Source organism: Pseudogymnoascus destructans, assembly GCF_001641265.1.
Source record: "Pseudogymnoascus destructans isolate 20631-21 unplaced genomic scaffold scaffold_13, whole genome shotgun sequence".
Lineage (NCBI taxonomy): Eukaryota > Fungi > Ascomycota > Leotiomycetes > Thelebolales > Thelebolaceae > Pseudogymnoascus > Pseudogymnoascus destructans.
Window position 1 is genome coordinate 369937 of NW_020167532.1, and position 13347 is coordinate 383283.

Consider the following 13347-nt stretch of genomic DNA (forward strand, 5'->3'; position numbering starts at 1 on the left):
GCGTGAAGCCGTCGGTTGGTAAGGGCTCCCAAGCTTGTTAGAGGACCAAGTGTGCCGTACAGTATCGCATTGCCGGGTGACAAGCATTGGGTTGGTTATCTGAGGGCTTGAAGTTGTGTTATTCCGAGAGGGCTTCGAAAGAGCTAATTCGAACAGCTGGCCGAGGTCTAGCTGGAAAGGACGGGAAATCTGTCGCTGTGCCGGGTGATGAACGAAAGTGAGGGCCTCAACAAACGACTCCTGTTGACCGAGCAAAATGATGGCGGAATAAACGCTTCTCAGCCACGCGCCTGTGGATTAATGGCGATTGAACGAACTTTTCGACTGGACCAGCCAAATATTGTCCTCAGAATAGGGATGAGCTCAATCGAATATGCCGATCTTCGTGCGTCAGACGCGGTTGATCAGCTCATCAACAAAGCCTAAAAGTAGTGCTTCGTAATTTGATAATGAGATATCAGGAAACCCCCAGAACCTTTTCCGCTTACCAAGCTAACTCCTGGCAGCTAGGGCGATCAGATATTGACTTTGAAATCTTTGCTGTTTGCTTGCTCGATGCGGCACAGATTCCTTGATATGGTGGAAATGGATTCCTCAAGTATCAAGTAAGATACAAGTCCATAGGATATCGTAGCCGAGCTGGTGTATATGTATATGTCCGTAGTTCTGCTGTTTAGGTTTAAGGATGCTCGAAGATCTATTCGAATAGTTGGCGGGGTTTGACGACTACACAGGTTTGATCGACGAATTGCCTGATGTTATATTGGAAGCACAAAGGATAGATATGATGTTGAGTCTGGGGATCACCGCAACATGATCAGGCGAGCTAAGAATTGTAGATGCTTGAGGGTAAGGACAAAATCCCGGTCCCTTGTTGAACGAGTCCCTAAATGGATACTTAGTCCTGACAAGAGGGGCTCTGGCCAAAGACTGCGAGGTGAAGCGCTGGATCAAAAGTTACAAAACCATGCCTGAATGGCTATGGGCAAGTGTGGCTTGAAGTAGAAGCGGCAATAGATGTGCACGGGCTCGCCTCAAGTGCCCTTTGGAATGGGCGGGAGAGGGGGAACACTGGTAAGATCATCAAAGATGCGAGAGCCTAAAGGAAGGAAAAACCTCGTCCGCGTCCAAGTCACCGAGGAATCTCCACATATTAATGCTTGGAGGTTGATGGCCGCTGGACGACGGATGGTGGCGGTGGTGGGGGAATGTGGTGGAAAATGGAGGTTGGAAGGGGTAATGATGGGACCCGAAGGAGGGGAGGCTGGTACTACAAGCTCATGGTAGACATGTACCTTGTCGACTCTATCGAGAGTTGTGCAGGAGAAAAAGGCTAAGTTGAATGTGGCCTGGGGTGAGGGGGAGCTGGGAGGGGCAGTGATGGTATCGGCGCTGGTATCCGATAATCCCTAGAGTAGGTGAAGGGTTGGATAAGACCGAGTGGCGTAGCTGGGCGCCGAGCAAGGTAGTGGGCTGGATACACGTCGCGCTCCGGGTTAGTCGCCGACGGTAGCAGCATCGAGGGTATCGATGGTAGCGACGGTAACGACGGTAGAGAGAAGCTAGCCGCTGGCGGTAGAAGGTCTCCAGTCGCAGGAAGGCCACGGTCTAAAGAAGCTGATGGACGAGCGGAGGGATCGTCGAGGTCTATGAGCCGTAGCCCAAAAGTAAGAAAGAAAGTACCCACTTGGAGTTGACTGGGATCGAGCGTGGATCATTAGCTCCCTCGACGGGGTCTAGAGTTGCAAGGCATGGATGAATGTATGTACTGTATGGAGATGTACATGCAGGTTTTCAATCCACTCCATCAGCAAGGCCGAGCAGTATATGAGAAAGAACCGAGAGAGAGGTTGAATGGCTTGACACATAACCGTTGCTGTGAACTGGGCGGCTAACTTGAGATTCTGGTCTCAGAGACACAGCTCAGAGTGGTCCCTGAGAACGCGACAACCTTGCCATCCACCAGCTCCCCACCAACCAAAATCTGGTAGACATTGCCAGCCAGTCCCCTTCTCTTCGACGTGGCATGGCATGTCGCTAGTGGACCCATCCCCCACATCCTCCCGTCACTCCATACCATGGTAGAGAGACAATTCGCTCCGCAGACGTGGAGAGGGGTAGTACCGCACCTTAAGGACGCCACAAACGTATAGCTCAGTAACGACGTCTCAAATATGGTCCGAGGTTGGAAAGCATGCCGCAGCTACTGTAATGGGACAGTAGCACATTCGACGGCGCCACGCCAGTCGTGCAAAGGCTTCTTCTTTCTTCCTCTGGGGATGAGGGCCTGGCAGTCTAGGACAAGGCGGGGGGGGTAGAAGGCAAGGGAGAGGGTGAGAGGGTACTTGCTTCAACGGCGCCAATTGTGTGGAACCTTCCGTGGCATGATCTATCCATACCTTGCTTCTCTTTCCATTCTATGCTGAAAAAAGAAGGGTTGGAGGCTTGTAGACATGGCCGCCTGTACGTGCAGGGGAAGGGTTATATCAGCCGGAGTTTCGCATGTGCAGAGTCGTCGTTGGTCGCGTCGAGAATTCGTGCTTGCAAACGTTCAGGCCTCCATGGAAGCAAGGCAGCCAGATTAGCAAAAGTGGGGTTGATGACAGGCACTCCCTGTCATTTTTCGGATGTGAGGGACGGCGGTTGTCAGTCTCTCCCTGTGTGAGGAGTGCTGGCGGGTATAATCGTGGCAGATATCAAATGTGTAGAAGACTTGTCTCTGGCCGTCTTCTGTATTGATATGGTTGGTATGTACTACCAAGGTGATTGCACATGAAGAATAGATTGTATGCTTCTCTTCGCTTCGGAGCTTCTGTTGCTTCTAGTGTCAGGCCGGGAGGCTTATTCGCCGATTTTCAACCGTGGTAGTAGCTTCAGCATCCGGTTTAGTCGCGTGGATTTGGGTGCGGCATCCCTGCCGCGCCGTTTGAAATTCACTTCTGGCTGCGGTAGGCCGTCCTTAGATATGCATACCGTACACATTTTCTTGCCTGCCGGCGACATTAATGTGTTGTGCAGCACATCCCGCAGTACAGGCCTTTCATGGTCCATATGTGTCTCTTTCGTCCTACACTTCTGCACCACGGCATAGTCGAGGGGTTAGCGTTAAGGCCCTGGCAAGGGACACGACCAATCGCAATAACAACGCCCAAGCACGTATCACGTGCTTGTTGCCAACGGTGGCCTCGGTAAGAGGGGTTTTAGGAGTCGTTCACTCATTTGTAGAGTGCTCTCCTGTGATCGCTTGTGCTCTAGTGTGCTCTGTTGTGCTCTGTTGTATTCTCGGGGTGACAATGTTGTGGACAACAGTGATTCAAACCCGCTGTCTTTCGATGTGCTGTAGAATCAAAAGTGTACTCTTGCGTGGTGCTCGGCTACACAATTGCGCGTCGGATCAACATGGCTCCTCCACTCCAAGCCAAGGGTAGAAGAAGGGGCCTCTCTGAGTGGCTCGTCCCTCTCTTCGTCGCGTCAGCTTGTCCCTGTGTACCATGCACATTGTTGTGAAGAAAGATCAGGAATTCCATGAGGAGTGGCCTCTGTCTTACTGTACTCCCCCTCCAACCCACTCATTCACTCGGCTCTGCAAGGCTGAAACCTTCCGGAGAAAGCCCGTCGCATAACAAGCGGCATGCCAACACGCTCGAGACGGCCTCCGGGCGCTCTTTTGTGGCCGCAAAGCGCCGTCCTTCGTCCTCCTCCATCATCTCGCAAATCAAAAATACTTGGGAGCATATACAAGAGGTAAGAGTATTCTATTATCATATTACAATACTAATAACCATCTAGGTTATGTAAGACCGTAATCTATTACAGTCGAGTCGCGATAAGTCGATACTCGGTGTTCCACCCACTCGCTTTGCTCGTAGGTGGCGACAGCGATCTGTGCACGCGACAGCGATATGTGCAACACACAAAATGAAAGAAATAAGCCTCATATAGCAACTATGTAACTATATAATTAAATAATAAAATCAATAGAGCTACTATCACTATCTCCACTACTACTGTCGCTACTAATCTCAATGTTACTATCACTATGATCCTTACCATACCGTAAAATTATCACTTTGGATTTTAACCCAACCTTCTTCCACTCTGCTACCCTCTTCCTCTCAACCCTTCGCTCTTCGATTTCAATTTTCTGTTGTTGCACCTGTAGCTGCTTTACTACTTGCTTTGATTCCTTTGCTACTCTTGCCTCTGCCTTTGCTTGTAATTTTGCTTCCTTCTCCTCACGTAACAGTCGGGCGTCTGATGCATATAACTGCCCCCCCTTCTGTAGCGATTTCCATGCCCTTGCCTTTGCTGTTTTCTGCTCTGCTGACCGTAAGGTAACAATGTCAAGCTCGGTCTTATAGAGCTCAGCCCGATGTAAAACAACTGTAGTTCCACATGCAAATGATTGAAACCCTTCTCTTGACGGTGATGAGAAAGCTGCCTCTACTCTCTTCTGCCAATGTTTAACTGCCTGTATAGTTTGCACACTAGTTTTTGGAGTTGAGATACGGTCGTACGAAGCAAATGGCTCATAGTCTGGTGTTTGATTCCGGGTCTCTTGTATTTTATCAATTACTAGTGGAGGATTATATGGATATAGTCGTGCATTTCTCCAGCCTGATTGAATTGTCCGGACAGTTAAGGATTGCCGTCGGATTTGTGGAAGGTCGGTAAGGAACGTACGTAGCTTATACTCATAGTCATAGCTACGTACTGCTTGATCAAGTGCCTTTTGATGGAAGTGTTCTTAAAAACTGCTACATCAAGAGGTTGTAGTAGATGCGTAGTATGAGCAGGAAGGCAGCAAATAACAACGTTATGCTCTTCTGCTAATGTGAGAAAGTGCTCCATTTTATGAGAGTCATGGCCGTCGAGTAATAGGAGGCGGGTGTCGTCTGGTGCCTGTCATACTGACATTTGTTGCACTCAGTTTGCTATCAAACTAAAGAGCAAACTTGGAAATCTCCTCCTCAAACCTACAAGTCACTATACATATTTTGGCTTATCACACCAACAACAAGAGCAATACTACTCAACGATTGCTACAACCATCTATGATTCATTACACATCATCGCTCCTTAGTTACTGGGCCGATATTACCACATAGCATATCTCTACAACCCTCTATGATTTATTACATGACATCACTCATACTACCACATGACATATCTCTACCAACTAGAGGCCTAGGAGCATGAACGATAGCTCTAAAAGCTCCTACGAACCTCTATGATTCATTACATGTCATCGCTCTTTAGTTACCCACAAGATTGGTTAAGTTATGACATAATTTGTCTATAGGGGTACTCTGACCTTGGACCTCCTTTTACTTCCTATAGGCTATGAACCTAAGAGATGGTTCTATGGGATTCTCTTACGTCGACTACAGTTACCAAGCCTGGTAAGTCATGGAAAGTCTTGGAAAATGAGAGAACTACATTCCTTTAGCATAAATAGGATTGCCCTTTCCTTAAGAAAGGGCAAGCAGGCAATACAGTAAATCAACTATCACATACTTCCACGTCTTTTACAAGCTTCCAAGCATTCATCTTGTTACTCCTTGTTTCTGAAAAGTCAGTGAGGTGTTAACCTCTGACTTACCCCTGAGTTCCCAGACTCAACATTTGTTGCAACTTGTCTGAACCACTTCACTACATTACACACCTGATTGCTGCATTGTGGAATAGTCTAAGCTACGACCCTTTGGCTCTGTTTTCTAAGACAGTGTGTTGTCTTAGTAAATTCATCCCTTCCTTGGGTGGCTAGATTCTCACATCTGGTGCACCCACCATTACAGTGCCATATGCTCTGCAGATAGTTGAATAAAATGCATGAGGTATTGAATTGCAATGTCGTCGTTTGAATACCCACTCTCATTAACGATAACAAGAGCATTTGGCTCAAGGTTATCATTATACCATGAGTCCATATGAAGTTTCCCCGGAATGATAATGGCTTCTGCAATTGCTGTACCACTTGCATTTACTCCCTCAATCACAGTAACAGAGAGCCGATTCTCAGGATTATCAACAGTCCATTGCTTTACGCCAATCGGCACAATAACAGCTGTAGATTTATAACATCCAATCATGTAGCCAGTCTCGTCAACATTCCATAAGTTATATGGCTTAATGTTGTGTTTTGTAATAAGTGCGTTATATGTAAGGAAAAATTCCTCAAACACCTCTTTCTTTTGTGCCTGCTTTCTATGCGTATTCAAAGTCTTCGTATGAATCGAGTGGAATTCAGGGTGTGCCTTAAGGAAGCGTTGTAACCACCATTGCGATGGGATCGTACGATCGGGTTGCAAGTCTGCAACAGCCCGTAAAACCATTGATCAGTTTGCAGGGACCCCACGCTTAAGTTGATCATATATAAATTGACAAACTGCAGTATCTTGTTCTTGAGATAAAACTCAGTTTTGACCCCCGCGGGGAAGGAGAGGGGTAGTAATGTGTCATCGGAGTGTCTCACGGTTGACATTAAACTTGCGGGCAACCCAAGTAATTGTATAAGTATCTGGTTGTTTCAAGTAGAACTGCCGGGCCTCAATAAGACGGTCAGCTCGACTTGGATCGCTATTCAAAGGCATCGTAGAGTGTTACGACAAATATTATTATTTCATCTATGTATCAAAGTGGCGGTGTACATGCACATATCGCTGTCGCGTGCACAGATCGCTGTCGCCACCTACGAGCAAAGCGAGTGGGTGGAACACCGAGTACAATCCGTGCAGCTGAAATATATAGACTTATCAAGAATACCGAGTTATCAAATGCCAAGCTATTACATAATCCATTGATCCAATGTGCCCTGTGCCTGTAGTGATGCCTGCTTCGCTGTCAAAAACCGTTCAAAGCGCTCAAATGAGCGTAAATGTGCTGTATCAACCCCATCTTCAGACTCTGCATACCCAATTAGAACTTGGAGAGCTTGCTGAGCGGCCTGCATTGAGTACACTGGCTGTTCAGGTTGCTCCTCCTCTTCATCTTGAGTATCCTCTTGTATATATTGTGCTAGAACCTCTTGTAATATATCATCGTTGCTGCCATTGTATTCCCCCTCTTGTAGTGATTCATCTGCTGGATTTAAGAAGTTTGAGAGGTCCATAGCGTCGCGAATATGCCCAGCATTATTAACTTGACTGTATAGCGTATTAAGTGAAGGGAGCGGCTCTGTAGGCAGTTGTAATGGATGAGCAACAATAGTGCTTTTGCGAAAACAGTTGTAAATAGTTGTGTTTGTGACATCATGATACCAAGCACGGATTATCCAACGAAGTGCAAGGTGAAGAGACATGAAATCTAGAGGGTCATTGTTGTTTGTCATACTGACATTCGTTGCACTCAGTTTGCTATCAAACTCAAGAGCAAACTTAGAAATCTCCTCCTCAAACCTACAAGTCACCATACATATCTTGGCTTATCACACCAACAACAGAAGCAATACTACTCAACGATTGCTGCAAACTCTTCGACTACATCTGTTTATGCTACATACATCACGGCATATCATTTGAACACTTATTGAACAAGTTATTAAGAAAATTTCCTCCTTAAGGGGGTGGGCCAATACTACCACATGGCATATCTCTACCAACTAGAGGCCTAGGAACATGAACGATAGCTCTAGAAGCTTCTACAACCCTCTATGATTCATTACACGTCATCGCTCCTTAGTTACCCACAAGATTGGTTAAGTTATGACATAATTTATCTATAGGTACTCTGACCTTGGACCCCCTTTTCACTTCCTATAGGCTAGGAACCCAAGAGATGGTTCTATGGGATTCTCTTACATTCACTACATGATTAGCAAGCTAGTTGTGGGTCGCACTTGATTTCTAATACATTTACCAAGCCTGGTTAGTCATGGAAAGTCATGGAAAATGAGAGAACTACACTCCTTTGGCATAAATAGGATTGCCCTTTCCTTAAGAAAGGGCAAGCAGGCAATACAGTAAATCGACTAGCACATACTTCTACGTCTTTTCCAAGCTTCCAAGCATTGATCTTGTTATTCTCTGTTTTTGAAAAGTCAGTGAGGTGCTAACCTCTGACTTACCCCTGAGTTCTCAGACTCAACATTTGTTGCAACTTGTCTAAACCACTTCACCACATCATACACCTGATTGCTGCGTTGTGGAATAGTCTAAGCTACAACCCTTTGGCTCTGTTTCCTAAGACAGTGTGTTGTCTTAGTAAATTCATCCCTTCCTTGGGTGGCTAGATTCTCATATCTGGTGCACCCACCATTACACTGTCCTTCCACCGCTCTAGCCTCTTCCACAGGGTTTAGAAAGTTCGAAATAGCCATTGAGTCTGTAATTGATGCTGTAGTTATTGCTTGGTTGTAGAGTTCTTGTATTCCAGTAGGCATCGTTATTGTTGGAAGGCTAATTGGATTTGAAACAAGTGTAGATTTCCGGAAGCAGTTGTATATTGTAGTGTTTGAAACTTCTGTATTCCAAGCACAAATAATCCAGCGAAGAGCGAGTCGAAGATTCATAAGTTTCTGTGGATCTTGATTTGAATCGATAGTGTCGATTATAAACCGAAGCCAATGTTGTCGATAATATTTTGAATAATTCCTTGATCAAGAGGCTGGAAACGACTGGTACTGTTAGCTGGAAGCCAACAAATGCGGATATTAGGGGGAGGAGGGTTAAGCTCAGCCCCTGTATAGTGTGCTGAAAAGCCGTCCATTGTTAAGAGTATTTGCCGAGTAGTTCCAATATGCTGATAAAAGGCTTGAAGCCATTCGCTCATAAGTATTCCAGTCATCCAAGCCTTCTTATTCGCTTTCCATTGTGCCCCCATTGTTGGTATATTGATTCGTTGTAGTGCTCGAGGTGCTTTTGCATGGCCAATTGCCCAAACAGGGAGTCGGTCTGTTCCAGTAGCGTTGACGCAGAAAACCAGGGAGATCCGAGTCTTATTCTTCTTCACACCAGATTGGAGTTGCGATGACAGGCCTCGTGATGGCATCATCTTCCAGAAAAGTCCAGTTTCGTCCATATTGTATATATCCTCTTCTTGAAACTCCCTTGCTATTGTCCGTAGTGCCCTCATTTCTTCCTCAACGTTTTCCGGAACTGATGCTGCCTCTCCAAACCGCTGTCGTGATTGTATATGATGCCGCTTTTTGAATTTTTCGAGCCAGCCAGTAGAAAACGATGGGCACTCTTGGCCAGCATATTCTGGCAGTCGTGTCCAGATCTGCTGTGCCTTCTGCTGTAGTATATCGCCAGTTGTAAACCCTCCTTTTTCTTCAATCCGATTGTGCCACTCCCAAAGGATATTCTCTAGCTTTGGCCACTGGCCTAGTTGACGGCGTTGAATTCCAGTGTCTTGGTTCTTATCAAGGGCCTCAAAGTTGCTACTTAGTGATTCAGAAATAGTCGACTGGCTTAACTTGTGATGATATTGTCTTTCAAACCATTCGATACACTGCCGCTGAGTTGGCTTTGGAACTTGTTGGTGGGCCCAGTGTCGAAGGGCACGCCGCTGGTCGACTGTAATGTAATGGTGGGTGCACCAGATGTGAGAATCTAGCCACCCAAGGAAGGGATGAATTTACTAAGACAACACACTGTCTTAGGAAACAGAGCCAAAGGGTTGTAGCTTAGACTATTCCACAACGCAGCAATCAGGTGTATGATGTGGTGAAGTGGTTTAGACAAGTTGCAACAAATGTTGAGTCTGAGAACTCAGGGGTAAGTCAGAGGTTAGCACCTCACTGACTTTTCAAAAAACAGAGAATAACAAGATCAATGCTTGGAAGCTTGGAAAAGACGTAGAAGTATGTGCTAGTCGATTTACTGTATTGTCTGCTTGCCCTTTCTTAAAGAAAGGGCAATCCTATTTATGCCAAAGGAGTGTAGTTCTCTCATTTTCCATGACTTTCCATGACTAACCAGGCTTGGTAAATGTATTAGAAATCAAGTGCGACCCACAACTAGCTTGCTAATCATGTAGTGAACGTAAGAGAATCCCATAGAACCATCTCTTGGGTTCCTAGCCTATAGGAAGTGAAAAGGAGGTCCAAGGTCACAGTACCTATAGACAAATTATGTCAGAACTTAACCAATCTTGTGGGTAACTAAGGAGCGATGACGTGTAATGAATCATAGAGGGTTGTAGAAGCTTCTAGAGCTATCGTTCATGTTCCTAGGCCTCTAGTTGGTAGAGATATGCCATGTGGTAGTATTGGCCCACCCCCTTAAGGAGGAGATTTTCTTAATAACTTGTTCAATGAGTGTCCAAATGATATGCCGTGATGTATGTAGCATAAACAGATGTAGTAGAAGAGTTTGCAGCAATCGTTGAGTAGTATTGCTTCTGTTGTTGGTGTGATAAGCCAAGATATGTATGGTGACTTGTAGGTTTGAGGAGGAGATTTCTAAGTTTGCTCTTGAGTTTGATAGCAAACTGAGTGCAACGAATGTCAGTATGACATGTAATCGGCCTTTTTCGAGGCATTTTGGGTGTCTAATGGCCACGTTAAGACGATGAACAGGTTGGAAAAGACGATGATTGTTGAATCGTATTTTGTATGGTAAAAGTATCGGTCCGTGGAAAAATATCGCATAAAAGAGGTTATCGGCTAAAAGAGGATCGTCTTGGCGAGGTTTGACTGTACTACTCGTGCGGCCCAAAAGTTTCCACAGGGTCTGTGCACAACAGCCAATTAGATTGTAGGAATATACCAAGCACCATGTACTTGTACCCGAGTACACGCGAAGAAAATGTACACGCGTAGAATATGAGAGTGAATGAAGCAATGAAGTAATGCTCAACAATGGCTGAAATCTCAATACCACTACGTGCTGCAATTATTACCTTGCGTGTATACATGAACGCATCATATGGAGAGATTGAAAAGAAGCTTGGAATCTCAGCTGACTCTATTGCATATATATGGCACCAAACTGTTAAAAGGGCAGGGAATACTGAAATTCACAACCTTCTCCAACACCTTGAATCAAAGCCATGAAGCGGAAGACCACAGACAATTCAAAAGGATTCTAAAGAGTCACTACGCATATGATCTTTGCTACTTGCAAATCCATTTGACACTTTTCAACAAGTTATTAATCTACCCTACGCATGATCAATTGTCGAATGAGTTGCAAAGAATCACTCAAGTGTTGAAATTCCACAACCTATTGTACGGAAAAACATCTGCCTCAAGCCCTACTTGGATAATATCATTCCTTCAGTTTCTGCAAATGGGCACTATCCAAACTTGAAGCTGGATCAATTTTTATTTTCTCAGACGAATCATATATCAATTTCGGAGGGAATCCACATAAGAAATGACGGATAACAGTTCAACAGGGTCAAACAGCAGAGAGCATGGCAATTCAACAGAAGAAATCTTTATTTCAAGTTATGTTTTGGGGAGCAATGAGTTCAGAAACCTCTATCTTACGCCCTTCTCGTTCATGGATTCCTGAAAGTATAGAAGAGAAGCAGATACATGTGCAGAAACTACAAGAGATAAATGCATATTGGAAATCAAAAGCAGAGAATGAACTTGTTAGAGCAACAACAGTTGGAACTCTTGAGTACGGATATATGGAAACTCTAAATGCAGATATTCGGAATGGCAAAAGCAAATGGAAAAAGGCACGAGTTGCTTCACAAGAGTTTGGAGATATAGAGACATGGAGTAGAGGATGGCAATCAGAAGGGCAAGAAGTTTCAAAGGGCTGGATTGATTGGTTTCTATATCGACAGATGGTTCTTATTCCTCTTCTCTTCCCCTACTTTCGAAAAGTAAAGGCTTTACATCCTACAAAACGAGTATGGTTTGTGGATGATAATGTAAGTCTTCATTTAAAGGCTCACCGATCATTGGAATATTATATGAAGAAGGAGGGAATCTATAGAGTGAAATTTTGGCCTCCAAACTCTCCCGATTTGCACCCTATTGAAAATGCCTTTGATTATCTCAAGGATCAGGTTGATGGCTATACACCATTAAACGGAGGGAAGTTTGAGAGAGCTCATGCACGGGTATTTCTTGAGGAAGAATGGGGGAAAAAAATGGATGGGAAATCTACACAATTATGTGCTTCATTTAAGGACAAGTTGGAGCAGTGTATTGCAGTCAATGGGGGGAACAACTTTCGTGGGTAGATCAATAGTACGAGTAGAGTATGTACATGCATTTTCTCCAAGTACTTACATGCCCCATTTATTATGCACAGACCCTGTGGAAACTTTTGGGCTGCACGAGTAAGCGAACGACATCGCGGACACTGTAATGGTGGTGTTACGACGGAACAAGAAGGCTGGCCAACTACAGGACAGGAAGGAGGGAGGTCGCATGAGACTGGCCCTGGTACCTGGAGGGGCAGCGGGGAATAGTAGTTCCGAAAGTATCACGTGACGGACTCGCAGGATGATGAGAAGAGTCCTAAGAGTCCAGGACTCCGAGGACTCGAGTGAGTTCCCAGGAGTCCACTAGGCACGTGACGGACTCGCAGGATGATGAGAAGAATCCTAAGAGTCCAGGACTCCGAGGACTCGAGTGAGTTCCCAAGAGTCCACTAGGCACGACGCCACTATATAAGTAGATAGTATTTCCTTAGATAGGAGCTTCGTGCTCAACTCAATACAGTATTTGTTATATACTAGTAACGTGTTACTTGAAGCCTTTGTGTCTGATCCCCTGCCTCCTCTGATAAGTAAACCTTTACGCAAGAGAACCTCTGTGTCTTCTATCGTTTAGAAGTCAGCGTTACAGGTGGGTGCACCAGATGTGAGAATCTAGCCACCCAAGGAAGGGATGAATTTACTAAGACAACACACTGTCTTAGAAAACAGAGCCAAAGGGTCGTAGCTTAGACTATTCCACAATGCAGCAATCAGGTGTGTGATGTAGTGAAGTGGTTCAGACAAGTTGCAACAAATGTTGAGTCTGGGAACTCAGGGGTAAGTCAGAGGTTAACACCTCACTGACTTTTCAGAAACAAGGAGTAACAAGATGAATGCTTGGAAGCTTGGAAAAGACGTGGAAGTATGTGATAGTTGATTTACTGTATTGTCTGCTTGCCCTTTCTTAAGGAAAGGGCAATCCTATTTATGCTAAAGGAATGTAGTTCTCTCATTTTCCAAGACTTTCCATGACTAACCAGGCTTGGTAACTGTAGTCGACGTAAGAGAATCCCATAGAACCATCTCTTAGGTTCGTAGCCTATAGGAAGTAAAAGGAGGTCCAAGGTCAGAGTACCCCTATAGACAAATTATGTCATAGACAAATTATGTCATAGACAAATTATGTCATAACTTAACCAATCTTGTGGGTAACTAAAGAGCGATGACATGTAATGAATCATA